Raw genomic sequence first — 27,795 nt, forward strand, 5'->3', positions numbered from 1 at the left:
ATACAATCACCAGCCATTGGGAAGCATTGCCCTGCTCTTCCTATTCTTCACATATTACACACACACAAACACACACACATACATATATGTATTATATATGTTATTTCCTTGAAAGTCAGAGATACACCAAGAGTGGGAGAGATAGAGATGGGTTACTGCCAAAATAGACACAAGAGTAGGAACAGAGCCGATTTGCAGCCAGGAGCCAGACACTTCACCCAGTTCTTCCATGTGGGTACCGTGGCATAAGAAATCATGGTGATAAGAAAGTAATGTTCTTACTCTGAAAAATTTTCAAATGCTCAGGGTAAAATTCCACAAGAATTAAGAAGAGAGAAGTGCTGGGTAAGGAAGGGATCTTACTCACATTTGAACAGACTTGAGAGAGTATATCACTGTTCTCCCAAGAGTATATCACTGTTCTCCCATGGTACGTATGTGTATTTAAGTTTATATGTGGTAACTGGTATGTGTGCATATATAGTTATATAAACATATATATGAGGTTTGGATATACAAACATCAGATAATTTATATATATACATATATACATAAAGCAATCAATAATACATTAATCAGGTAGCAATTGCTATACATATACACACATATATACATATAGCTGTATAGACACACACATGCACATATACATTTAAAATACTGACTTATACAGTGTTCCAAACTTTCCATGAAAGCACTTTGCAGGTTGGAGAATTAGAGAAGCTGGCTGACATTGACTCATTCCAAACATCCTCAAGTCTCAGTGCTGTAGAGCCTGATGGTACAGTCTCCAGTCAGAACACAAAGCCCTGAAAATCTCTGTAGAGCTACTGGGGCAGAACCCAAATATCCAAGAAGCTGGAGTCTAATGTTCAAGGACAGCATCAGGAGCAAACCCACCTGTGTGGGAACAAGAAACAGACACGTTCCCCCTTCTGCTTTCATGTTCCAGTTGGACTCCCAGCGTACAGGTGACTCCACTGCCGGTCAGTGAATCTTTTTAGAAACACGTAAATACACCTGGAAATCATCCCTTACCATTTCTCTGCCATTTCTCAGCCCAGTGAACCAACAACTGGAATTAAACAGCTTAGGAAGTAAAAAAAAAAAGTATCTTAGTCATCTCAGACTTCTGTAAGCAGCTAATCTAAGCTGAATGTCTTAAATCACAAACATTTCTCATACATTTCTGAACATGGGAAGTGCATGATCAGGGTGCAAGCTGATTTTGTTCTTAGTGAGGGCTCACTGCTTGACAGATGACAGATGGCTGTCATCCTGCTGTGTTCCCACAGAGCCTTTCCTCCACATGAGAAAGTAGAAAGAGAAAGACACGGATCTGTTTTCTTGTCATTGACAGGGCCCAATCTCACCAGAGGAGGAATACCATCATTAGTCAGTAACGCAAATTGTGAATTCAGGGAAGAAATTGTCCCTTGTTAGCCAACGGGCATGAGAGATGCCTGTGTATTCCACAAGCGCTAGGAAGGTCAATATAACTGAAAGGAATGGAACAGGAGTGAGGCTCAGAAGTAAACGCTATTGTAAAAGGCTGAGGAACTTGATAGGAACTTGACAGGTAATTTTCAACACAGAGGTTTTGTGCATGGAGTGGCCAGACTTGCTGTGGGTTCCTACTTATATTGACTGTTGCATTCAAAATATACTGCAAAGTGGTAAGAAAGGAGGTATGCAGACCAGTTGGAAAATGGCAGTGCTAGTTTGCATGACAGTGGTTAAGATGTAAGAAATTTCTCTTTTAGGTGAAAGACTAGTGCAGCTCAGATTGAGGTAGCTATAAAAAAATCAGAAGTAATTGCATATTTTATGTGTTTTAATATGGAGCTAATATAGTTTACTGTTGGGTTATATGTGAGGCATGAAGAAAAGAGAATTAAAATTTTGGTTGAAAGTGGTTAGAAATGTAGAACTACCATGAACTGAGATTGGGAGGATATAATTTTGAATAGGTTTCAGAAAATGATCGTATGTCCATTTCTTTACTTCTTATTCATATTGTGTTCATTATGTTATTCTCATCATGATCAAATGCATTTAAGGTGCATAGCATAGCATTTGTTATCTAGAGAGCTAGATAGATAATTACAGCCTTATTACACCTGTTCGTAACATGTTCATTATCACTGCAAGCATATGGTAGAAGAACCTTTGATGAAATTAAGATTTTTCTAGAAACCAGAGACTTTAAATATGTATTCATATTTATGTTCATAATTAGATATATCAGGTCATATATATGTATATGAATATATCTGTGTGTACACATGTATGTATGTATTTTTTAAAGGCAGGCAGGCACGGGCAAGGACAAGCAGAGGAAGACTTTCCATCCACTGGTTTAACTCTCCAGATGCCCACAACAGCCAAAGCTGGACCAGGATGAGTCTGGGAACCCAAAACTTCCTCAACGTCTCCCCCCGGGAAGCAGGGAACCAAGTACTTGAGCTATCACCTGCTGCTTCTCACAGTGCGTAGTATCAGGAAGCTGGATTGAAAGCAAAATGAAACTTGAACACATGAACTCCAAGATGAGTGTCCCAAATGGTGTCTTAACTGCAGTGTCAAACGCCTCACCAGGACTTGAGTAATCCTCCGAATACTGAAGAACTCCTTTATAATTCTTCAATTCCTCTTTTTCTGTGAGATAGACTTTGAGGGAAAAATTGGTATTTGTGTGAGAACGCCATTGAGATCGTGGACTCGTCTATGAAACCCACTCTGATTCAAGAAAGTAGTAAGTCATTACAGAAGACAGTGCCCTTCTGGTCCCTATTCCCCCTAGGTCATAATTCCTTCCACTCAGCCAAGATAATACATGATTATGTACTTAAAATATGCCTTAAAATTATGCCGGGAAGGAAAATGAAGGTGTGTCAAAGGGAAAGCAGGTTAGGAAATCATGGTTGTAAATTAGAATAGACAGAGAACAACAAGGAAAGCTTAGAACTAGACAGGCAACGATCAGTGAGGACTCACACATACATTACTGGGTAGGACATGAAAATAAATTACTCCTAACTAGGGTATGGAGGATTTCTCTGCGCACCACTCCCAACAGTGTTCTGTGCCTCAACTGGTGACATATGCCTTGTTAGAGCTATAAGCCAGTTTAGACTATCCTAAAATCTGCCAAGTTCAGTAAAATTTATGCTTCAACACAATAAACTGCTAAATACTAAAATGAAAATAGACATGAGACAACTGAATAGTATCCTATAGCCATTTTAAGGTAGATAGAAGCCAGTTGTTTACAAACTAAAATTGAAATGTTAATAAAGTAGTCACAGGATGTGGTTAAGAACTTGCATTTTCTAACATATTGGTCACTCAATACCATGTGAATTAACCCCATAATGTTGGAAACTGTTGTTGATGTTATGTTATGGCTTTTAGTTGGTCGGGATGATATTCTGCCAGCTCTGCCTTTAGACCAGAGATGGTCTCCCCAAGAAACTGCTGAATTGAGCTGGACAATAAGATGCTGGACTCTATGCATGGCACATGATTGCAATGAAAGAAACAAGACTGGATTTGAACTGTAATACTGCAATAAGGTGGAGCAATCCATGGGGGGAGGGCACGGGGAAGGGATGGAGGAACATCAGAGCCTATGAAACGATGTTACAAAATGAAATGCAATAATAAAAAAAACAGCAGTGCACAAGCCACGTGCTGATGTCTTCTGGCAGCTGGGGTTTGGAGTGACGTGAGTAGTGAGAAGAAGGCTCTCTGAGAGCCAGGCCCCAAGTGCACTGCTTCTGGAAAAGGCAGTTTTATCTTCTTCTTGAAGGCTGTGCCATGCCAGAGGGACCTGAGCAGCAGCTAAGAAGTTTTGGAAGACAAGGGAAGTTTCTTTTAGGGCTGGTGCCATGGTTCAATAGGCTAATCCTTCATCTTCAAGAGCCAGCATCCCATATGCCAGTTCCTGTTCTAGCTGCTCCAGTTTTGGTTCAGCTTCCTGCTTATGGCCGTGAAAGCAGCAGAGGATGGTTCGAGTCCTTGGGACCGCTATGCTCTTGGGTTTGGATTGGCATCTTTGTGGCCTTTTGGAGAGTGAACTAATGGATAGAGGTTTCTCTCTGTCTCTTCTTATCTTTGTAAAGCTACCTTTCAAATAACAATAAAATAATAAATATATATATATATATTTTAAAGTTTCTCTTTATTGTTTACTTCTAAAAGTGTTTGGCTTACACTTGGCTTAAAGAAGTCATATTTATGGGCCCGGCAGCGTAGCCTAGCGGCTAAAGTCCTCGTCTTGAACGCCCCGGGATCCCATATTGGTGCCGGTTCTAATCCCGGCAGCTCCACTTCCCATCCAGCTCCCTGCTTGTGGCCTGGGAAAGCAGTCGAGGACGGCCCAATGCATTGGGACCCTGCACCAGCATGGGAGGACCCGGAAGAGGTTCCTGGTTCCCGGCTTCGGATCGGCGCGCACCGGCTGGTTGCAGCTCAGTTGGGGAGTGAATCATCGGACGGAAGATCTTCCTCTCTGTCTCTCCTCCTCTGTGTATATCTGGCTGTAGTAAAAAATGAATAAATCTAAAAAAAAAATGAAGTCATATTTATAAGGTGTATTGTTGGAAAGGAACCTCTCCCTTACTCCACTTTAACATCTTATTCAGCAGAACGTTTGGCAGCTTAAAATGTCTCCTTGGTTTTAATTTTTATATCTTTACATAGCAAGTTCATATTGCTCCTTGCTGAATTCTTCAGTTCTTGAAATTATCTGTGAGGAAAGATTTCAATTTGTGTTCCTTTTGCTGTTAACACACATGTGTACACACGCGTATGTGTTATTTCCACATCTCCAGTTGTTTCAATATCATTAAGCATTTGAGTTTAAATCAGTATTTACATTTATATAAACAGCTATTCTTAGCTAGACCACCAAGCAGAGTATAATTACTATTCATTTTTTGTATATATCATTGTTGTGAAAGCTAATTGTCTTGTTTCCACTTACTTGGTTTTTGATGAACTTATTAACATTACAGCCACAATTCTTCATAAACATCTAAGCCTCATTAAAGTACATCCGTTCCGCATATGCAGAAAGCACTCTCCCCGAGACATCGGATGCTGTACCTCTGTGTTCTGCGGCTGGCACAGCCCTCCGATTTTCTCTTCATCAGGGTCCCCAGGATGCGTTTGTTTCTTAATGTGCAATCCCCATGTCCTGGGCGTTGGGGTCTCCGCACTAACTTACTCTCTTGCCTTGGCACAGCTCCTTCAAATCACTTGCTGAGCACAGACAGAAAGGAGTTCTTTACTTAATATTCACACTTGGAAAATTTTTCTGTATTTATGATTAGAAACAAATTTCTTCAGCATTTTAAATGATTTGCTTCATTGTTTCCAAAATTTAGCTGTTTTTCCACCAAGAAATAAATATGCAGACACTTTTAATCTTTTATATTTGACATTTTTTCTTTCTCCAAAAACTTCAGATATTGGTTTTCCTAGAATTGTGAAATCTCACGTTGTTAAGCTTGCTTTTTAAGAAGATGTATTGCGTTGAGTATTTTTCCATCTTTACAACTTGAAATTTGTGTTCTTCAATTTTAGGCAAGTTCCTTGAAGATTTTATATATATGATATATATAATATTATATATAATATTATCATATACAATATTGTAACATACAATATACAATGTATAATATAACATATAACATAATATAACATTTAATATATAATCCATAATATATAATATAATATATAACATACAATATACAGTATATAATGTAATATAATATATAAAACACATTATATGATATATAATATATAATAATATGCATAATAATATAGATTATTATAATTATGTATTCTACACTATATATTATCTAATTATATATCATATAATTATATACTATATATCATATACTAAATATTATATATTATGTTACATATTACATATGTTATCATATATCATATTATATACTATGATTTATACACCATATTATATTATAGTGCATGTTATATATCATATATCACATATCATATTATATATTATATATTGCATGTTATATGTTATATATTAAATTACATATTACATATTATATTGTATTATTATATTGTGATAATATTATAATGACTATATATTATAATATTTATAATAGTCAATCCTGATTTAAGCTCAAATGCTTAATAATACTGAAACAACTGGAGATGGGAAATAATGCGTATGTGTGTGTACATGTGTGTTAACAGAAAAAGGAATACAAATTGAAATCTTTCCTCACAGATAATTCAAATATGTATTTGCTGTTAATGCTATGCATTTTTCTCAGATTTTTTGAGTGTTGGAGCTTTGAAATTGATATTCTATTTCTTAAAAATATATATTTATTTATATTTAATCAGGGAGGCATGAAATAAGAAAAGCAACCACCATTTTTCCATTCACTGCCCTAATGTCTGCAATGGTTAGGGCTTGTCTGGGCTGTGACTGCAAGCTGGAAACTCAATCCATCTTTCTTTTTCTGCAACTACATTTTCACATTTTGAAATAAATAAATAAAATATTTTTAAAACATAGGTGGAACTGAGTGTGGGTATATAGGCTCTCTTTAAATAAAAGCTGAACTCCCAATGAAACTGTTGAATGTATCTTGACAACGGGATGCTGGACTCCCTGTCATTGTCCATCCCTGCAATGCCAGGATACACGTAAACAGCAGAATGATGGACTTATGACTGATTGTGAAGGACAATGGTATTTTAATGATAAGAGAGAAATCAGTGTGTGTGTGTGTGTGTGTGTGTGTGTGTGTGTGTGTGTGTGTTGGGTGGGGGGAATCTAGAGGGGTGGGAGGGAAATCCCAGAGCCTGTGGAACTATATCATGGAATTAAAAACAAAAAAAGAGCCAAAAATCTTGCACCCAAATTATCTTATTTTTGTAAAAGATTTATTTTACTTGAAGGTCAGAGTTACACGCACAAACACACACACACACACAGAAAGACAGAGAGACAGAGAGACAGAGAAAGAGAGAGAGAGAGAGGGCGAGAGAGAGAGAAATGGCCAAAGTTGGGCTGATCCAAAACCAGGAGTAAGGAATTTCTGCTGGGTCTCCCATGTAGCTTTAGAGACAGAAGCTTGGGCCATCCTCTGCTGCTTTCTCCAGGCCATCAACAGGGAGCTTGAGGGAAAGTGGAGTGACTGGGAATTGAACTGGTGCCCATATGAGATGCTGACACTCAGGCCGAAAATTAGCCTGCTATGTCACTGTGCCAGTCCGTGCATTTTTTTTTTTCAGTAAATCTTAAACCATTCTGATATAGAAAGTTTATTAAAGTTTGAAACAGAAATCTGTATTCGTGCAGGTGTGTTCCTAGACTTTTAAATTCCTACTATATTTGACAATATGTGTTGCTGTACAGATAGAGTTGCTATGTTTTGGATTAGGTGGCCTGTGATCCTAATGCCTTCTTAAGGGAGATAGATATGTGTTCATTTGAGAAATACAAATTCTCCTCAGTTTGCAATGAGGTTAGCTTCCAATAAAATCCTCAGATTAGAAATACCTTTAATGACAAGTATGGTGACTATGCCAAGGCTACTAAATATCCCAGCTTAGCATCACAAGGCACTGTGAGGCATCAAGACTGTGAATTTGACTGGAAGCTGAGGTTTGCTGCCATTAACCAGTGTCTTGAAAAGATATGACACTTGCATGAAATGATGAAAAATTCAGTGAATAGTTTCTACTTAATGTGTTTCATTCTTATACTATTATAAAGTAAAAAACCCAGAGCTGAGCAATCCTAAATTCAAGATTATCTGCTGTCAATGTTAGGCCACTCTACTGACGTCCTCAAAACACGGTGAGTAGACCAGTGTGGATATTAAAAAAAAAAACAAAAACACACCTCTGGAAAGTAAGCAAACCTCTGGTAGCTCCTAATCCAGCAGTGCATCGCACTGTCACATGTGGAGAGCAGAGTGTGTGGGCTTCTCTCCAATGTGGAGGCATCAGATGAAGAAAAACTTTCCTGGTCCTGAGGATGTTTTTAAATGTTTTATGTCTTTATTTTTCTGTTAGGCTTTAGGATTTTAGAGTTCAAAGAAGTGGATGTGAGTAGTTCAAGTAGAGATTTTATCTTAGGGAGGACAAAATGGGGGCAGGGGGACCAGGCAGAGGGAGTAGGGGTAGAGTCTGCCAGGGAGTTGAGAGCAGGTTCCACTCCATCTGATTGCCAGGCAGAGTCTCTTCTTTAGCAGGTTGTTGGGGGAGTTGCAGAGCAACACCCTGAGAAGGTGGTGGGCATATGTAGAAAGGCTCCCTGCTGACACTTACAGTAAACACTGCAATGTCTCCAGGTATGGGGCTTTCCAGAGAATTATGCCTTATAGCGGCCTTTGGATTAGCAATTTGCACCCAGCCTCATCAGGCCTGGGAGTTCTAGTCCAGTGTTCCAACCAAATGTCTAGCTGAAATGCTGTTGTTCACTATCTTTTCTTCCCCTATAAGATCATGAATAAAGACCACTGAGCAAATTAGATCAAAGCAGATCAGCAGCAAGGAGTTCTATGTTTCACTTGAGCAGAGCAGCTGGTTGGTTGCTCTGCATCTGTCAAGTCCAGTTACCACCAGTTCCAAGAGGTGTCTCTAATTCACCGTCCATTGGCACATAAGAACAAGAGGTTAGGTAACATAGCTAATTGGAGTGAGATAGAAACAAATGCAAAAAAAGCGGTAGTGAATATAGTTTTACTTCTGTTCACACAGTAAAAATAGCACCTTGTAAATCTCTCTCACTTAAGCTTAAGAGGGCTCATATTTTGGCAAGCCTTGGTGTATTACCTTTTCAATTTTAAAACACCCTAGCGTGACTTAGCATTTTTAAATAAAAAATGTATGTCTTCCAGTATCTTCCTTTCTACATCTAAAAAGGCTAAATGGGAGGAGAACTGGCGGCATCAACATTAGGAAATAGAACACAGATTCACACACCTGCCATCACTTCATATGGGTACCAATTCAAGTCCCAGCTGCTCTACTTCTGATCTAGCTCCCCTCCAATGATGCTGAAAAACACCCCCATCTTGTTGGAAGCATTGTTTCAAAACCCTCAAACTGGGTCTGCTTAGCCAACATGCAGGAAGCCACTCACTGGCAACAGAATTATGTGTCTGAGAAAGTAGGCATTCATTGCAAAGCATGGAGCAAGGAGCTGGGAAGCTAGTGTTTGATCCCAGGGCTCCTGAGGAGTTAGGGGTAAGAGTTCTTACACATTGGAATTGGGGCTGAGAGGTATGTGATTAGCTTGTGTCCAAGTCTTGGTTGGCTATTGTAGTTTGGGACATTCCTTTGATTTGTCAGTGGTTTGATTTAAGCAATTTATGATGGCCAGGTGGGCTCCAGTTGATCTAGGGGCAACATGAATGCAGCAATTGCCCACACCTGGAATCCCCCTACCTAAATCTCCCTTGGACAACACGGTGGTTGATGTTCTTATCTACTGGAGAAGCAAATGCCTTCTTGAGTCCAGTGATCTGAAGCTTGTAAGGTCAGCTGGATTACTTCCGAAAGTCAATAAATTTCTTTTAATAAAGGATAGACAAGGACATCTTGTAATACAGGAGAATGACAGGAGATTTGATCTTGGTTTAACATTATGGGGATTTGGTTTCACTAATGTGCCTGGAAAGACAGAGGAAAATGGCCCAAGTGCTTGTGCCCCTGCTACCTTGTGGGAGTTTGGAGAAAGCTCTGGCTTCTGGCATCAAACCATCCAGCTCTGGCTGTAGCAGTCATTTGCGGAGTAAATCAGCACATGGAAAATTTTCTCTCTCTCTTTCATCCTGTGTATGTGTCCCTCTCTCTTAAAGGAGAATCATATGGTTATCATGAGTTAGTTCTACCACATAATGCATCAGAGACCCTATAGCATGTCCTCAAACACAAAGTACCTGTCTGGGACCAGGAATGTGCAAAATATTGAAGCTCATTTCAGAATGTCATCTCAACACATCTTCCAACACTCCCATGTAGCAGAAAATAGCCTCACAGTAGAAAAAAGAATGTGCTGGCTTGCATATTGGCATTTCAGATCAGTCCACCACCTGTAATGCCAACATCCTCTGGGCACTGTTCATGTCCCGACTGATCCAGCTCTCTACCTAGGTGCCTGAGAAAGCAATGCAGGGTGACCTAAAAGCTTGGGGTCCTGCACCATAAAAGAGAACTGGCGGTAGCTCCTAGCTCCAGTCTGGCCCAACCCTTGCAGCTGCAGCCATTGGGGGAGTGAACAGCAGATGGCAGATTTCTTTCTCTTTCTTTACATCTCTCTCTCTCTCTCTCTCTCTCTCTCTCTTTCTGTAACACTGTCTTTAAAATACATTAGTAAATAAATATAAACCTTATAGTGTATATACTTTATATAGATTTTTTTTGGAAGAGAAGAAAAATGTAGCAAAACATTTTGTTAGCTTCTAGGAAGACACTGTCCATTGATTACAGTAATCATGCAGAAGAGATGACTAATACGGAAACCTAGAGGGCACAAACCATGGTACAATGTCAAGTTGTGTTCTTCAGCCTGTCTTGTTGGACCATGACAATGTGCCCACAGGTGCCCCAAGTCTCCTCAGTTTGATGATCCTTTTGGCCTTCAGGATGGTCTTTCAGCCTAAACATATCCAGATCAGCTGCCAAGAAAATGTATTTCTGAAGACAAGCATTTTTCCTCTGATTCCTTCTTATAGCCTCTAAAATCTAGTCCTGGGATTTACTGAATCCAATTATTAGTGGATTATGAAACAAACAAATGTTATCTGCATACCTGGAAGAAGGGAAATGCTTCCTCAGCAGCTGGGAAGTTCTCTGGATTTCTTCAACAAAAAATTTTAACATGGTCTTTAAAGCCACCTAAGCTTTTTCTATATCCAAAGCACTTAATTAGACACTGATTGTTTTTTTCTTTATTTTACAGGCAAATAGACATGAGGAGACAAAGAGAAGACCATATTCATATTTATTGGTTTACTCTTCCAAATCCCTGCAACATCTGGGGTTCGGGCCAAGAGCTAAAGATTCTATCCAGGTCCCACTTATGGGTGCCAGACACTTAGATACTCTGAGCTGTTACTGCTGTTTCCTGGAGTCTAGTTCAGCAGTAACCTGGAGTGACAAGCTGGAGCTGAGAACTGGACCAGGTACCCTTAAATGAATGCAGACATCTTAACTTCTAGGCTAGACATCTGCTCCTAGGCACTCAATATTAAATATGTGACCCGAAACTTGTAAAACTTCATTTAAAAGATATTTTTTATGTAGAGATGATATTGACTAGTGTGTATGTCACTGTATGTAATCAGTTCAGTAGCTTTTGCTTTGAGTATTTCCTAATTTAAAAGAAAAGCGTTGTTCTTCCTTCCTCAAACCTAGCAGTGGAAATGCGTGCTGTTTGGACTCCCTTTGGCCCAGCTGTGAGGGTCAGAGTTCACTGCAGGAAACCGGAATCACTTAGGGATCTTGCTCAGAAAATGAGTGAGTACCCAGATGTAGATGCTTACCGGGCAGGCCGAGAGCTGCAGCAGCCCCCAGGAAAGACTCCAAGTGACAAGGATCTCATTCTTGAGGCAATTCCTGCTTTCTAAGTCATGAAATGTGGTCTTTTATACCCCGACAATTGCAAACTGGATGCCATCAGTGGTACCTTATTTTTTTTCACTTAGAAGCCTCTGGTAGGAAGCCCGTGACTGATACTTCTCATATACATGATTATGACAGCCAGCTCCCAAGAACAAAAACAGACTTCCACATCCTTCCCCTTCAAATGTTGCACAAATTACCCAAACTTTTGTTCCATTCAGTTGTAGCCTTGGCATCCACTTTCACTCTTTATTTAAACTGTGTGAAAGACGGATGTATCTGCCTCCTTTAACCTAGTTAGAAACCCTCCTACACATGCAGTTGATTGTGATGCAGCCCTCTTATTTATCTTTCTACTGGCCTATAATTCAATACCAACATGACAATATCTGCTAACACTAGAGCCATTGTAAGTAAAGTGTCCCTCCCTGAGTGTTTTCTTTAAACCAGTCAATTCCTACCTCTTAAGGAAAATCCTAAGAGGTAACACTGTGGACCATAGTAAGAACACAATTGTACAGATTCTCCTGTCCGCTTTCACTTCTCAGCAGTCGATCCAGCTACCAAGTGAGTCCAGATTTCTATCTTGTCAGCCCATCTAACCTCTCTGGCCTGTGAGAAAGAACTTCCTTCTGTTACATGGTTTTACCTCCTCATTATGTGCCAATCAACTGACACACCAAAACCTGCTGGGGCAAGGTCTCCAAGAAAATGGATATCTTGGGTAATGGCAATTCTGAGGACAGAGTCCTTAAGGCCAAGGTCCAAGAAATAACCATGGAAAATCACAACGCAAGTTCATCTAGATGACAGCGATTAATTATCACCATGGATACTAGCTGCAAGGGAGTCTACAGAATTTACTTTTTCAGCTTCCCCAGATAGAAGGCATGATGAATACAAAGTGATCCACAGCATCTGCTACTGTTCTTTCTGATGATAAATAACCAGGTCGAATGGCATTACAAAAATTAAATGCAAACAGTACTTGCAGCTCAGAACCAGCTCAAATTTGTTCAAGGTGAATCAGGAGCAACAAATCAAAAGGAAAATTTTAGGACATCTTGGCCCAGCAGCCAGACCTTGATCTCAGTAACACTTTGGGTAATGGAGGCACAGAGCTGGAACAATCACTGAAATTCTACCAAGCTTTAAATTGTCACCCCTCATGTCTCACTGGTGAGTCCCCATGCAGGTTGTGACCTCATCTCACTCAATGCTTCAGTCGGCGTAGGACAGGCAGATTATAGATGATAGATGGTAAGCATTGCCTGGGATTAACTGCTGTAGTTAGGGCTCAAAAGTTGATTGAATAAGAAACAATATCATGCTTACTAGCAAATTCCAAGATTGCAACAATGCTAGCAAGTATATGAAATAGCTGATTGTCAACATTTCTCTTTTAAATACCTGTAAGATCACATTTAAAATTTAATATTTGAAGGCAAAACCATATTTTTGTTACATAATTTCTTAATTTTAGTTATTAACTTCCTATAGTATGTTTTAACTGCTAGATGGCACAAAGAGGTTAATTCTGCAATCTAGGGTAGCAAAAACAGAGACAGTGGATGAATAATGGTAAAGAGAAACCTCGAAATGAAAGCCATCAGACGGACAAAAAGAGAGAGCGCGATTCTGACTTCCAGGGACTGGGAAGTTATGGCAAATGAAGGGGTGTTGATCAAAAGGTAAAAATTTCCAGTCAGAAGATGAACACACTCTATCTAAGGGTGGTGATGGACATGTTAATTACTTTGATGTAGTCATCACATGGTGTATACATATATCCATTCATCATGATGTACAACTTGAATACATATAGTCATTACTTGTCAGTTAAACATTTTAAAAGCAGTACAAATAAATAAAAAGAAAAAGGAAAATTGCATTTTGACATTTTTGACTGATGACACTCTTCTTTCCAACTTCTTTTTTAGATAAATAATGCCCTTTCAAATGAGAAATATACAGAAAATGAATGACTTCCCAAACAACATAATTAAGCAGAGGTCTTGAAATTCCGGTTCAATTGAATGATAAACAGAACAATTCTTGGCCTCTGTTCCATAAACAAAGAACTCAAAATATTACTCAGACAGCCAGTACGCATATATGAGCAATGATGAGCCTGCCGAATGGGGAGCCAGAGTTGACTAAGGGCTCATCTCAACCAAGCACTGGTTGTTGTAGTGACAAGTGTGAAACAGTGCTTTCTGAGATGCTTGTTTTAGAGTTTAAGAGCTAACTCTTCTTCCGAATTTCATTTCATTTAGGAAAAAGCCCTCTCATTTGCAAACTACATGTTTCTGGATATGTCTGTCTCTAACTGATCAGAGTAGGTTAACTGGAATTTCTTGTTAGTGGGTTTGGTTCTCTATACTCTGGAGAGAAGAACATTAAGACTTGGAAAAACTGATGCTCATGTATCAACAGATTTTTCTTTTTTTTAAGATTTATTTTATTTTTATTACAAAGTCAGATATACAGAGAGGAGAGACAGAGAGGAAGATCTTCCGTCCGATGATTCACTCCCAAGTGAGCCGCAACGGGCCGGTGCTGCGCTGATCTGTAAAAGTCAAAATTGAGAGAGAGCGAGAGAATACTATCTGCCATCTCATATTCTGGCTCATTCCCCAGATGATCACCACAGAGTGATCTGGGCCCGTCTGGTGCCAGGAACTGGGGAGCCAGGCGTCTTCTGCATCTCCCACAAGGATTCGGGGGCTCAAGGACCTGAAGCATCCTCAATGGTTTTTCCAGGCCATCAGAAGCAAGCTGGATCAGAAGCAGACAGCTGGGACACAAGCCACCATCCATATGGGATGCTGGTGCCACAGGCATGGGAGTAGCCTGCCATGTCACTGTGCTGACCCCACAATTTTTATTAGGACTTGTTCTCAGCTTGCAAGTGATGCGTGATCACCAAGAGCTTACATGAGAACCACAATCCGGCCATGATTAGAAACTGACTAACCCCTTGCACAAGATCTTTGTTTTCTTCCTAACTCCTACACATCTGAGCACGCCTTACCCTCTGAATTGCTTTTATCCACCCCATCACCCAATGTCCTTGTTTATCATTTCCTTTGTGATACCAGCCAGTTAACAGCATACACCCAGCATTTGCAATTCCCTTCATGTTCAGAGACTTTTTCACTTTATACATCTTTGTAGGGGACAAACAATAACCCTAAATGTATTCTACAGAAGCTGAATATGCCAGGTGGCTTATTTTTGCATTCTTTGCAGGTCCATAAAACTTTCACCATCTGAGATACACAGAGTGTTAGTTGGGAACAGCAAAGCAAGAAAATAGTAACGTGTCACTCTCAAGGCATTCAGAGTGATCAGATTTCTAGGTATACCAGACAGCTGTCTTCTACCACACAAAATACCACAGATTTGGTAGTGTAACAACAGAGACTCATCCTTAGCCTTCTGGAGGATGGAGGTCCAAGAAGAAGTTGTGGACAGGGTTGGTTTCTCTTGAAGCTCTTCTGGGGCTGCCAATGGTCAGGTTTTGGTGTTCTTGTTACCTGGTCTTTTCTCAGTATGTCTCTATGACGTCACTCCTTGTTCATAAAAGACACAAGCTACATTGAATTAAAAACCATGCTAATGATCTCATTTAACCTTTATTACCTCCTTAAAGAACCTAGAAATAAAGTCATGTCGAGTTTAGAGCTTCAGCAAATCTATTTTCCTGAACATAATTCAAACTGTAACCCTGAAAAATTCTGCTTCTTTCCCTATCAGATGCTGAGGACTGACCAGTCATATTATCAGGAATGTGGTGACCTCATTGTGCCCACTCCACCATATTCTCTTGGCCATATAGCTCCCTATCTGACTCTGGGGCTACCCTGTAGAAAATTATTTTCAGTGTTTCACTCATAATTTAAGGGAGGAGGGGACATAATTTTTAAAATTTTTGCCAATTTCTTTTATTATTATTATTATCATTTATGTTACAGTTCCATAGTTTCTGGGTTTTCCCTTATCCCATTTCCCAAATCCCCTCCCCCCACACACTGATTCTCCTGATATTATTACAATAGTAAAGTTCTTCATACACAATCAGAAGTCCATCATTGAGGGCATGGACAATGGCAGAGAGCCCACCGTCCTATTGTCAAGATAGAGTTAACAGTTTCATTGGGACTCCATCTCTGATCTGGAACTAGAGATGCATACTGCATCGTATCCTCACATCTGGATATGGTAGTCTCCATTACACAGTTGCTATAGATCCCCTTAAATGAAAAGTCACAAAAGAACATCAACAACAGAAAGAAAAATAGAAATTTACAATGTCATGAAGTTAAATAACATGCTACCGAATGACTAATGTGTCATTGAGGAAATAAAAAAGAAAATCAAGAACCTTCTTTAAGAAAATAATGCTACTATATGGCTTCTAAGTCACTAAAGAATTTAATATGAGAAAAAAAAACTTTTGAAGAAATGAAAATAAAAACAAAAATATCAAACTCCACGAGATATAATTTCTGCTGATCTTTGACGGTGAGATGTGTCTCTTGTAGGCAACTGATAGATAAATTTTGATTTTTGATGCAGTCTAATAATTTACGATGTTTGATTGATAAGTTTAAGCCATTTACTTTCACGGTTAATATGAATGGGTGGTAATTTGGTCCTGTCATGTTCGCAATATGTTGTTAATTGCTTGATGTAGTCTCCTTCTGTTATTTACTGGGATGTTCCTCACGTTTGCCTTTGGTTTTGGTGGATGCTATTTCTCTGTCAAGAGAACATCTTTAAATATCATTTGTCAGGCAGGTCTGGACGAGGCATATTGTTTGAGCTTTTCCTTGCTGTGGGAGCATGTTCTTACATTAAACAAATCTTTAAAAACTGTTATTTTTAAAAAGGCAGGTAATGCATTATGTTGAATACTTGCTAACACAGAAATTTTTGGGGGTGGGGCCCAGTGAATTTTAACAACCTTTCTGAGTAATGTCATTAAGAACACTTCAGAACTGTGGGTTAAAGAAAAAAAAAACTTTAATTAAATTTAAAAAAACAAGCAAACAAAAAAACACCTAGATTTGAGAACTTTAGTGAAAACATCAGCATTGGAACCAATGCTGTGAACAGATCTCTGACATGTTCCCTCATCCACTAAGCATGGCATGGCAAGGATATTTTTTCTATCTAGAAATAAGACTATTAATATCCATATGATCGGACACCAGTTCTGTGCATGCGCAGGACTGTGCTGCAACTGTAATTTAACTATTTTGGGACCACTTTCCTGGAAAACCCTAAAGCACTTTAACCCCTTTTGCACAGTGGGACATGGTTTCCAGTGCTTTTCCATGGAAACAGAGCTTGCTTCTTTTTGTCACTGTCTTCACATGGGGTATACTCCCTTCCCCTGGGACCCTATCCACCTCTCGAGTGCCTCTTGTGAGCAACAAAAAATGTTTCATGCAACACACGATGCCAACAAAGCTTCCCAGAAGCAGTAGTTTTCAAGTTTGAAAGTGTGTCACATTATCTGATTGGTTGGTGGGGAGACCATACCCGGAGAAAAATGGGTCATGCTTCGAATTGATTCAGTTCTGGTTACTGTCGCCAAGTTTAAGAGAGTTGCTGGGAAATATTAGAATGTTTTGTATTTAAACCTCATATAATGGCACATATCAAGTAAGTATCTCTTACTCTGGACTCTGGGAAGTCATTAGGGCAGACGTCAAGCTGTGGTTTAGACAATCCAGGATAAGATACCCACTCTACTGTTGTGGTGAGCTCAGTTTGGGGCTATGAGTCTCTGCATCCTCTGGGTCCTTGTGTGGAAAATGGGTATACTTGATGCTGCTGAGGTGGCTCATCAGGGTAATCTTCTGCCTGCAGCACTGGCATCCAATATGGGCACTGGTTCTAGTCCCAACTGCTCCATTTCTTTTTTTTTTTTTTAAGATTTATTTATTTTCATTACAAAGTCAGATATACAGAGAGGAGGAGAGACAGAGAGGAAGATCTTCTGTCCGATGATTCACTCTGCAAGTGACTGTAATGGCCGGTGCTGCGCCAATCTGAAGCCGGAAACCAGGAACCTCTTCCAGGTCTCCCACATGGGTGCAGGGTCCCAAAGCTTTGGGCCGTCCTCCACTGCTTTCCCAGGCCACAAGCAGGGAGCTGGATGGGAAGTGGAGCTGCTGGGATTAGAACCGGCGCCCATATGGGATACCAGCGCGTTCAAGGCGAGGACTTTAGCCGCTAGGCCACGCCGCAGGGCCCTGTTTTTCCAGCATGCTTAAGGAAGTTTCCAACAGTTCTGCTCCCACAGTGAAAGAACTTTTAGCTGAAATACAAATAGTCCAGGCCTAGCACTGCTGGGGCACTTCTGCAAGCAACCTGCTTGGACCCCAGGCTCCGGCTGACTCTTTTTCACCTTATGTTTCTTTCTTCAAAATAATTTTTTTAAGTTGCTTTTGGTCCTTTATACTAGCACTGTTATCTCACAGAAGGAATTGTGTTTGATTTTGTCTTTGTAAACTGTCTCCAACTTCACCTTCTTTTGTTCAGTTGGGTTGGCTCTGCCTGAATCCATTCTCATGCTGAAAATTCTCACAGTAAATGGGCAAAACTGCTTTTTTTTTTTACTCATACAAACATAATTCCAGAAATATAAAGCCTGCAATAAAAAGTGTATCATGCTCATGTTTATCATGAACTCAATAAGTTCAAGGAAAGTGGGCATTAATAACAGCATTATGCTTGAATTTCAGAATTTTTTTGCACCAAAATAAACTTTTCATTTCACTTTTTACACAATGCTTTAAGTATAAGGGGAGCAGGCATTTGGGGTAGTAATGAAGAGCCTACCTCACACATTGCTGAGTTCCTGGGTGTCCTTCTGAGTTTCTGGTGCTAACTTCAGCTTCCTGCTGATGCAGATGCTGGGACTGTGTCCCTGACACATAGGTGAAAGGCCCAATTTCCCCGATTTCTTGCCTGGACTCTTGCCCTTTGTCTGAGGCATCAACTGAGAGATGGCAGTGCTGTGTCGGTCTTAAACAGCCTGTCTTCCTCTAAAATAAATAACATTCTTAAAATATGAAAACATAAATTCCTAAGAGGGAAGATTTTTAAATGAAATAATTCATGCCAGAATTAGCTTCAGGCATGTTTGGCCAAGAATTCCAACACTGGAAACAAGATGGGTAGAAGGTAGAATTTAAGAGTAATTCCTCCTTATTCTTAAAGAATTTGTCCCAAGACCTGGAGTGGACGCACATATCCATAATAAAGTGTAACATATAATTTTTATAAAAATTTATTTATTTTTGTTGCAAAGTCAGATATACAGAGAGGAGGAGAGACAGAGAGGAAGATCTTCTGTCTGATAATTCACTCCGCAACTGAGTGCAATGGCTGGTGCTGAGCTGATCTGAAGCCAGGAGCCAGGAACTTCCTCTAGATCTCCTGAGCTGGTGCACGGTCCCAAGCCTTTGGGCCTTCCTTGACTGCCTTCCCAGGCCACAAGCAGGGAGTTGGATGGGAAGCAGGGCTGCCAGTATTACAACTGGCGCCCATATGGGATCCTGGCATGTTCAAGGCGAGGACTTTAGCTGCTAGACCACCGTGCCGAGCCCAAGTTTAATGTATAAATCAGTTCTAGTAGGATCAGAGTCCCTCACTCTTGCAGTATGGCATGCTGTGTACTGCCTTTGCTTCCCTCCGTAACAGAGCACAGACATGGTCTTGCCTGCTCACTTCTGTACTCCTAACTCCAGAATGCTGCTCAACAGTTAGCAAGTCTGAACTGTTTGATTTGATGGATGGAATAGGTGGTCTGTTTTTGGAGGGAGTCAGACACTACAGTCCCTTGGCTTTCTCCCTCCTGCATATCTATGGTACAACACATATAGGTTGCAAAGGTGTATATAGGCTGCCCTATAGACAACCTAGTTCATTCTGAGAAACATCGTGCTTCCTAAAGACATAAAATGGTGAATTACATACACACTGGTTCTACTGATACAGCCATTATCAGAATGTTTGAAAATGTTTTCTCATGGGATATTATAGATCATAGAATGCATTTAATCATTGTATATATTTGAACTTTCAAGAGCATAACACACCTCTAAGGACAGAATTCATTTTGAAATTATCTTGTTTGGTCAGAATTTTTTTCTTTTTTGTTTTCTTAGAGGAAGATCTGGAAATGAATCCTGAGATTTCATCATTTCTATGTAGGTAGCACTGACACAAGATCAGGACACAATTATACCACAGGGCCTGCAGCATGCTGTCAACAGGGGCAGAGCCCCACCATTAAGCATACAACCTACCCAAGCACTGCCTTAAAGAATTTCAAATTTGTCTATATACCTACAATCAGATTTTACCTCATTTATACAAAAATCAAGTGCTTTTAAAAATATTCATTTATTTTTCCTGGAAAGTCAGATTTACAGATAGAAGAAGAGACAGAAAGTAGCCACAATGGCCAGAGCTGAGTTGATCCAAAGCTAGGAGCCAGGAGCTTCTTCCAGGTCTTCCAAAAGAGTGCAGAGTCCCAAGGCTTTGAGCTACTCTATACTTCTTTCCTGGGCAACAAGCCGGGAGCTGCATAGAAACGGAGTAGGCAGGACAAGAACTGGCGCCCATATGGGATCCTGGGGCTTACTAGGTGAGCATTTAGTTACTAGGCTACCACACCAGCCCCGACATCAAGTGTTTTATAGCTGAAACATACTACTTTCACAGTGATCTCCAAATAATATACACCAAGATGGGTTCAATCTTATGTAATATTGCTGCATGACTTAAACCGGTTATTATAATAAAATATTTTCTTCAAGGGACTAACATAAAACCACAGAACGGCATTGGCATTATGGAACAAGATTTTGCAAGATAAAAGTGCCAACAAAATCAAAATATGACTCAATGCCTTAGAACCTTGACCATCATTGCTATCTTCTGCTCCGTCTTCTCCTCAGTGTTATTCAGGTTCCATGACACTACAATAGATGAATGTGTATGTGTATATATATATATATATATATATAAATATAAATATAATGATATATATAAAATTATATATATGTACACATAATCCTTTCAGCAGGCAATAAAAGTATTCAGCTACTTCTTAACCATGTTTGAAAAGCAGTATATTAACTATGAAAAAAATTCTTCAACTAATGTGGAAATGAAGAGTGGATTCTTTGTTCAGCTTTGATTTAGAAATTGATTGACCTTGTAAGAGAAACAATAATGTTTCGTCACTTGCTCTTCCTGGAATGGTCAGCCTTCAGAAATTCCTCCCATTTATAAACATCATGAGAGGGACCCATTAAACCCAACTCCTCTTCACAGATGGGAAATCCTGGACAAGTTTCTTTCAGGTAAATCAGCAAGTAGATTCCCTGGAGATGAACTGACAGCGAGTTGTTGTGACCTCCTAAATGACTAATGCAATCACACCTGTACACACTGCCAGCTCACTGCCAGATGTTGCCCAAGCACCTGGCCTCCTGCAACTTCTGTGAGCTGTCAGGACAGAATTCCTCTTTGCCTTCAGCTTGGCCCAGATCTGGTTGTTGCTGATATGTGGGAAATGCATTGGCTGATAGATTTTTCTCTCTGTGTCGCTCCGTCTCTTTTTCTGTTACTCTGCTTTTCAAATAAGTAAATAATTTCTAACAACTATCTTATTTTTTATTATTTGGGCTAAAGGAAATACTTTTTATTATCTGAAATCAACTTTATCTTTGTTATTTGGGCTAAAGGAAATATGAAGACTTGTGTTTTAACGATATTTCAATAATATGAATGCTTGTATAATTTCAAATCATATCAAAACATTTCAAATCAGTGGCCTATGCCATCAAATTGACTTAATTTTTGGAAATTTTTTAAAAAAGAGTTTCTTACCTTGTCATTCTTCCTTTTGCTTTCTTAGTAGTTAAGTACATATGCTAGAATTTACTCAAGGGGACTAATTTTTAAAAATAAATTTTCTAGTGTCTGCTGAAGGTACAATGTTATATTACATGATACAGATATAAGGGAGCATTTTTGGTTAATATGTTGCTTGGTATCACCATGTCAGAATTTGTGAGCTTTAGTCTGTGCTCCATTTCAGATGTAGCCTCCTACTAATGTACATCTTGGGAGACAGTGAAAATGGTTCATGTGTTTGGGTCCTTGCTACCCACAAAAGAGACCCAGAGGGAGCCCCGGGATTCCAGTTTGGTTTGACCCTGTCCTGACTATTGTGGGCAGATGGAAGATTTTTCTCTGTTTTTCCTTCTATCAATTTGCCCTTCAAATAATATAAGTAAATAAATAAATTATTAAAACACAAAAATAGAGTGTACATTGTAGTATTAGAGACGAAGTTACCATCAGAAAGCCCACACTCCATAGCAGAATAATGTATTCATAAGGCACAAATGAATTGGGCACTTTTTATTTAATTTAAAAACTATGTTCAAGGGTGGGTTTGCACACACCTCAGCAGTTAAGTCAGATTGGAGTATATGATTGTATATATTGTTCTGTCTCTGGAATACAACCTCCTGTCATACCGGACCTTGGGAGGCATCAGTGGTAGCTCAAGTGATTAGGTTCTCTACGACCCACAGAAGAGACTTGAATTGAATTCCTGGGTCTGGTTCTACTCTCAGAAAATCCCAGCAAAAAACAGAGAGAGAAAAAGAAAAAGAGAATGGTCTTCGACGTGCTGGTTCATTCTCTAAAATGGTCACCATGACTGGAGATAAGCTGGTCCAAAGCGGGGAGCCACGGGTTCCTTCTGGATCTCCCATGTGAGTGGCTGGGACCCAAGGACTTGGGACATTCTCTACTGCTTTCCACAGACATTAGCAGGGAAGTAGATTGGAAATTGAATAGCTGGAATTTGAACCAGCACATGAAGGGTTTGCTGGCATGGCAGGTACCAGCATTCACTGCTGTACCATAGCACTGGCGTTATACACGTATAAGCTTATATATACATGTATATATAAGCTCAGAGTAGTCTTATGATAGGGAAAATTCATTGTAAGTAACTTATTTTTGCATTATTCCTCTTTTCTACACATTTAGCTTCATCACTGACATTATTTGTCAATGACCTATAAAAATATAAATAAAATTAGGAGATGCTTTGAGTTGAACATCCTCATCCCATTATTCCATGTATGCTCACATGCTGAAAACCTAACTCCTAGTTACCCCTCCTAGTTACCCCTTAGAATGTGATCTTGGAAACTGAGGCATCACAGCTTTAGTTAGTGAGGATGAGATCATGATAGGGTAGACTGTATCCTGACTGTAATATCCCTTGGTGTCTTATTAAGCAGGATAAATATCTGGGACTGATGCCATGGTATAGTAGGGTAAGTTTCAGCCCGAGGCACCAATATTTGGTATGTGTCCTGGTTAGAAATCCCCACTGTCCAGTTTCCAATTCCCCTCCCTGAAGCTGGGAAAGCAGCAAAGGATGATTCAAGTTCTTTGGTTCCTACATCCATGTGGGAGACACAGAAGAAGGTAGTGTGACACCCACAAGGAGCTACTGGCTTGTGGCTTCAGATTGGCTCAGCTCTGGCCATTGCTGTTACTTGGGGAGTGAACCAGTAGATGGGAGATCTCTCTTTCTCTCTGTCTCTCCTCTCTCTGTAACTCTGTCTTTCAAATGAAAATCAATAAATTTTTTTTTAACTCTGATGCTTTTTAAAAAATATTTTTGTTGGAAAGACAGATATAAAGAGGGGAGACAGACAGAGGAAGATCTTCCATCTGATGATTGATTCACTCCTCAAGTGGCTGCAATGGCCAGAGCTGAGATTATCCAAGGTCAGGAGCCAGGAGCTTCTTCCAGGTCTTCTACATAGGTGCAGGGTCCCAAGACTTTGGGCTGTCCTCGACTGCTTTCCCAGATCACAAGCAGGGAGCTGGATGGGAACTGGGGCAGCTAGAGCAAGAACCGAAGTCCATATGGGATTCTGGCCTGTGCAAAGCAAAGACTTTAGCCACTAGGCTACCAGGCCGGGCCCAAGTCTGATGCTTTGATAAGCCTTCACTTAGCACACCAAATACGGTCAGCAGAATCATTAAAACTTGGGGAAGGCATGAAATACTTTGTCTTGACAGCTTAATCTTGGAATTCCAGAAACCAAAACAGTAAGAGCACACTTTCCAATTGAATTAGTAAGTTTAAGACAGTTTGTTACAGTCTTCCTAACAGAGAAACCAGCTGAGAAATGTAACAACTGAGGAAAAGAAGTTTTAAAAATGCATTTGTATTCAAACAACTGAGAAATGTTTCTTGGTCAGTGTAAAATAGTATCTTTTGGGAATCATGCTAAAACCTATCAAAAATAATAGCAGAGCAGTGATAAAAAAATTGTAGGTTGGCTATATTAAAAGTAGATTTGCAAAACATCTTGGGAGTAGCTAAGCAGAAAATTCAATGTGGCACTGTGCAAAAATACAATAAAATGCAATGAAAAGTTGGTTTTCCTCACACATACATCCAGCTGGTATGAAAGGAATGCTGGCAGGACGCAATCGCCTCTGCTAATAATTATCCCCTGTGCAGAGACTGCCCACAGCTGGATCCAGACTTGACTCTAATGACACAGGGAACATGGCACCCGAGGGTACAAATACCAGGAGGGTGTGTGTTGTGTGGGTCAGGGGGAGGATCTTAGCAATTTATGGGAAAAAAAAAAGACGCCAGAAGCGGTGTCCAGATGGATGAGATCTAATTTTTAGACAGTAACATTTAAAATGTTCTAGCAGTTTCTGCTGGCTTTTTATTAATCTTACTCTATTAAATTGTTCCTTAAGAAAGTCATAATAGAGATAAAATATAATCTCCAATGGTGGCATGAGGAGCTCAGGGAAAACTCTCCCCTGGAGATTCGTATATTGAGTTGGTTAAATTAGTGAAGACATTTTTTGTGTGTGTCTTTAGGGATTAACCATAGGGATTACAACTAATTGAGAAGCATTTATCACAAATTCAGAACCACTTATTCAATGAAATCTATGGGAACTCAGTGAGCAGTGGGAGGTAACTCCGTATGGTCCAGGAACTGTACCCACTTCTGTATAAACTGGCGTCTGTGGGCTTAGCAGCTGAGCAATAGTCCCCATCTCCCCCATCTCCCTGGGATGGAAAAGTCACTTTGGGTGCTTTTGGCAGTCTTTGAACATCGGCAAATGTCATCTTCCAGGAGGGTGTGTGTTATGCTAATATGCATGCTAATGAAGATCTATATGAAGTGAGTATCAGTATTAAGGTGCTGCTTATTTCTGACTTCCAACTCATGCTGACTGGGGAGAACCTGGAAAAGACATCTGGTATATAACACAATCTTCTTATCCCTTTAACTGGGATGCCAAAAAACTGTGCCAGTGGGATTGGCCGGTGAGTGGCAGCTCCCATGTTTCCCAGTTTCCTGGTGCAGTTCTCACAGCCATTGAACATCAGCTCTTCACATCTTGTCCTGTGGCGCATCCACTGTGGGTCGTGAAGCAGCAGTTGGGTTCCTGGCTCAGTCACTTCACCACAGCTCTTGGTACATGGAGAAGACCTGTGTGAGGAGCTGACAGCAAACAACGTTCACCTTCCCTTCCATCCGGTTTCTGCACCCTAGCATAGAGATTCTCCCCAAGGAAGGGTCATTTCTGGGTCTTAACCAGGTGTATGCATGCATTAACTAGGTATCAATTATTGAAAACTAATAGGTGAGTGTGTCAATAACAGATTCAATCAGTCAGAAACTAAATGAGATGAGGGAAAGAAGAGTCAGAGAGGGCAGCTAAAATTAGTCACTCTCAGTGAGTAAGAAAACCATGTGATGATCCAAGGCTGTATCTACTGGGAGTAATTTCAGAGGCTTCTCATTGCAAGGGAAATGCACCGAAACAGAGAACAGAAAGGCAAGAGAACAAAAACAAGACAAAAATTGGTTCTCCGGTGAGAGTGATAGACTGACAATTCTACAGCAAAACTGAGAGCAGAAAGTGAGAAGACATGGCTTACTAACATCAGAGACACAGAAGGGATATCACTAGAAGTTGTGGAAAAATGGATTATAAGGAAATACTTTCAACAACTATGTCAACAAATTTGAAAACTTACATAAAATGAAACAAAATCCCCAAAAGATACAGATTACTGGGAGTAAATTGAGAATAAATATGAAGTCTGAATAGACACATAACAACTGAAGAGATAGAATTTACACCTTATAAACTTCTCACAAGGGCCAAATGATTTCATTATTGATTCTACTAACCACTTAAACAAGAACAAACACCCATCTTCTACGGTCTCTTATGGAAACTAAAAAATGTGCGTTTTTCTTCATGTTACATGAAATCAGGCAGAAACAACATAAGAGAGCTGTAGAACAATATCTTCAATGAAGATAGATGAAAACTATGCATCAAAATATTAGCAAATTTAGTCTAACCCATTTTCAAAGACTGTTTAGCCTGGCAACTATAATTTATCCCTAAAATGAAAGATATATTAGCCTTAAAAAATCATTGTTTTATACAATACACATATAAAAAGGGACAAAACAAATAGCTTTAAAATAGATATATATAAAGCAATTGAAAAATAATCTAACATCTTTCCATGAAAAAAACACTACGTTTTCTTAAGTTTGGGGGATCACTGTTTTTTTGCCTGACTTTTTAATTTATTTATTCAGATCAATTTCTTATTTCATCTCATATTGTATTTATATAAAGTGACAAACTTCACAATAAAGATTTTGGAGTATAATGATACATCTCACCTACCCTGATTCCTGCTCATTTTCTCCATCTACTCTCCCTCCTGATTTCTTTTTGCTAAATTAACTATATATATAATATACAGAATGCATATTATATATATGTATTATATATAGATATCATCTGAAAGGCAGATCATGGAGAGATGGAAAGACAGAAAGAAGGATCTCTGTCGGCTGCAATGGCTGGAGCTGAGTCTGTCTGAAGCTAGGGGCCAGGAGCCTCCCCAGGATCTTCCACCCAAGTGCAGGGTTCCATGTTTTGAGCCGTCCTCCTCTGCTTTCCCAGGCCATAAGCAGGGAGCTGGATGGGAAGTGGAGTCACCGAGACTCGAACAGGTACCCATATGGGTTGTCAGAGGCTTAGTGTAACATGTCACAGTACTAGGCTCATTAACTTTCTTTATAATGGCATACTTAAATTTCATTTTGCAATCAAGGCTTGATGCTCTATTAGGTAAAGATTTCAACATATGGTAGGTAGAACAAGCAAAGGATGTAAGCAGTTTGAATATGGCTTGTATTTCGAAGGTAAGGACTCCACTGAATGCATTTTATAATATTTTGTTCTATTGGATTTGCTTGTTTGCTTGTTTTTTTCAGTTTGACTTTGCTTTGGAGTCATTATTAGCCATTAAAATATTTTTTCTATTGCATTATTTTTGGTATTCCAATTATACATAATTTAAAAATTACAGTTTAAAAATTTCTCACATTTTTGAGATTAACTTTTGTTAAGTTCTTTTTGTTTTCTTTGTATTTTGTTTTTGGGAAATTTTGATTAAGTTTACTTTCACCTGGCATTATTCATATGTAACCTGTTGGTAAGCCCCTCAAAAGTATTTTTCCCAAATCTGATCATATATTTTTTTTCTCTGATTCTTTGTGAGAGTTTCTACTATCTCTTCCTACATTACTAAGATGTTCTTGCAAATCGCCTACTTTTCCCGTTATAGTTCTAAGCATATTAACCACATTAACATGATTGTCTTAGATTATTTTTAACTGTTTAAACCCACTCTAGATATTAATTATTTTCAAATCTCTACCTGATGTGTCAATTCTGAGTCTAAGACAGTTTTACACTTGCTCAAAACATTAAACATGAAAATGATGTCTCACCCAGAGCTTCTACTTCAGGTACACATCCAAGGCATACAAAATCACAATCAACACAAAACTTATGGAAGAATGTTCATGGCAGCATTTTCTACAACAACATAGCAAATCTTCATCAAATCATGAACTGATATATTAATGTGGTATATAACTTGGCAGCTATGGAAGTGAGAAAAATGTCCCTGCAATGAAGATATGTGGATCCTAATTCTAAACCTGGGAACAGAGTATCTCATCTTTCATGAAA

Source organism: Ochotona princeps, chromosome 6 (genome assembly GCF_030435755.1).
Source record: "Ochotona princeps isolate mOchPri1 chromosome 6, mOchPri1.hap1, whole genome shotgun sequence".
NCBI classification, from domain to species: Eukaryota; Metazoa; Chordata; class Mammalia; order Lagomorpha; family Ochotonidae; genus Ochotona; species Ochotona princeps.